Genomic DNA, 2,500 nt, shown 5'->3' on the forward strand with positions numbered 1-2,500 from the left:
GAAGGATTCCATGATCGTACAACTGTGATATTACGTGCTATTAAAATGATTGAGTGTTAATTTTAAACATTATCAACTTTCCAAGCAAAATGAAAAATGATTTGACTACACAAAAGAGATTCAACTACTTATTCCTGTGTTGCTTTATCACACAAATTGTCATGTTTAATCATTTGGAAAATATCACTAATAGTTTGACTTATATTTGTGCAATTACTATCAACTGGCTAGAGAGCTGGTTTGGAAAGCACTTTCAATAGATTTTTTAGTGTAGCCAAACTTACATCAAGATTAGAGATGCTTGAGCCTATCAAACCTTCTACACTCTTTTAAATTTTGCTTGTTTTGTAAACTAATCAAGTGTTCCAGGAATGATGGGGATATTCCATTGTTTGTTCTGATTTGACAATTCATTTTGGACAATGAGCGGCCCTTTTGAGCTAGTGAAGATAATTGTGCTACATGAGAGTATGCACAGACAATTATTTTTCTTTTTTTGCATTAAAGCACAATTTTTAATAAAGGAGAGGTTAATAATATAATAATTAGCATTGAAAGTCATCTGACACGATTTGAAAGTAAAATGTTGTGCATTGAAAGTAACCAAAGCTCTTTTTACTTTGAGTGGACATCATTTTCTTTCAAATGAATTTGATATTTTGCTAAATGTACAAAACTTTCATACAAATTTGACATTCAAAATGCATTTGTACTTAATAAATGCTACTTAGTATGGCTGCTGAGATTCCTGGGCTCAGTCTCAAGTAGAGGAGGAGAATGACGGATAGAGAAAGAGAGAACAGGCAGGCATCCTAAAGATTTTGATGTGCCAGTTCCAGACTCACCCTGAGCAACACTGGTTTCAAGCTTTTAGTAAATTTTCTGAAAAATAAAACAACCATGTGGTCGTAGTCGGCAAGATTTGAGCCTGCGCGGGGAGACCCCAATGTATTTTTAGTCCATCGCCTTAACCACTCGGCCAAGACTACCTCTCATGCAATGTGATGTTTTCACAAAAGTTTCTCTATGGGTTGAGCTACTTCATTTCAGGATGTGAGGATGACTGAAGTAATATTGTATCAGAGATGGTTTCCATGGGAAGTTAATCCTGACCACAGTGACCTGCGTTAATGATTTTTAAAATATAACTTGGAGAATGCTTTATACTTGGTACAGTTTTGGGTTTGTAAAATGTCAGTACTTACATCTAAGTTTATCAAAAGCATCTTCCTTTGAGCCGGAATTGAACCAGCGACCTAAGGATTTCTGTACCAATCACCTCTACAGTCCTCCGCTCTACCAGCTGAGTTATCGAAGGATTCCATGATCATACGACTGTGATATTACATGCTATTAAAATGATTGAGTGTTAATTTTAAACATTATCAACTTTCCAAGCAAAATGAAAAATGATTTGACTACACAAAAGAGATTCAACTACTTATTCCTGTGTTGCTTTATCACACAAATTGTCATGTTTAATCATTTGGAAAATATCACTAATAGTTTGACTTATATTTGTGCAATTACTATCAACTGGCTACAGAGCTAGTTTGGAAAGCACTTTCAATAGATTTTTTAGTGTAGCCAAACTTACATCAAGATTAGAGATGCTTTAGCCTATCAAACCTTCTACACTCTTTTAAATTTTGCTTGTTTTGTAAACTAATCAAGTGTTCCAGGAATGATGGGGATATTCCATTGTTTGTTCTGATTTGACAATTCATTTTGGACAATGAGCGGCCCTTTTGAGCTAGTGAAGATAATTGTGCTACATGAGAGTATGCACAGACAATTATTTTTCTTTTTTTGCATTAAAGCACAATTTTTAATAAAGGAGAGGTTAATAATATAATAATTAGCATTGAAAGTCATCTGACACGATTTGAAAGTAAAATGTTGTGCATTGAAAGTAACCAAAGCTCTTTTTACTTTGAGTGGACATCATTTTCTTTCAAATGAATTTGATATTTTGCTAAATGTACAAAACTTTCATACAAATTTGACATTCAAAATGCATTTGTACTTAATAAATGCTACTTAGTATGGCTGCTGAGATTCCTGGGCTCAGTCTCAAGTAGAGGAGGAGAATGACGGATAGAGAAAGAGAGAACAGGCAGGCATCCTAAAGATTTTGATGTGCCAGTTCCAGACTCACCCTGAGCAACACTGGTTTCAAGCTTTTAGTAAATTTTCTGAAAAATAAAACAACCATGTGGTCGTAGTCGGCAAGATTTGAGCCTGCGCGGGGAGACCCCAATGTATTTTTAGTCCATCGCCTTAACCACTCGGCCAAGACTACCTCTCATGCAATGTGATGTTTTCACAAAAGTTTCTCTATGGGTTGAGCTACTTCATTTCAGGATGTGAGGATGACTGAAGTAATATTGTATCAGAGATGGTTTCCATGGGAAGTTAATCCTGACCACAGTGACCTGCGTTAATGATTTTTAAAATATAACTTGGAGAATGCTTTATACTTGGTACAGTTTTGGGTTTG

The 2,500-nt window shown here is 35.2% G+C and overlaps 2 non-coding genes across 2 annotated transcripts in view; both read right to left on the bottom strand.

The window, feature by feature from the left end:
- Positions 1–5, bottom strand: part of TRNAY-GUA (transfer RNA tyrosine (anticodon GUA)) — a 90-nt gene extending 85 nt beyond the window's left edge. Inside the window, exon 1 of the tRNA in view lies at positions 1–5. This exon is cut by the window's left edge and continues 32 nt beyond it. This is a non-coding gene — a tRNA (tRNA-Tyr).
- A 1,223-nt stretch (positions 6–1,228) lies between these two features.
- TRNAY-GUA (transfer RNA tyrosine (anticodon GUA)) lies at positions 1,229–1,318 on the bottom strand. Its single transcript is given in 2 exon segments — positions 1,229–1,264; positions 1,282–1,318. It is a non-coding gene; the product is annotated as a tRNA-Tyr (tRNA).
- Positions 1,319–2,500: the final 1,182 nt, after the last annotated feature.

This window comes from Pseudophryne corroboree (assembly GCF_028390025.1).
Source record: "Pseudophryne corroboree isolate aPseCor3 chromosome 4 unlocalized genomic scaffold, aPseCor3.hap2 SUPER_4_unloc_1, whole genome shotgun sequence".
Taxonomy (NCBI): domain Eukaryota; kingdom Metazoa; phylum Chordata; class Amphibia; order Anura; family Myobatrachidae; genus Pseudophryne; species Pseudophryne corroboree.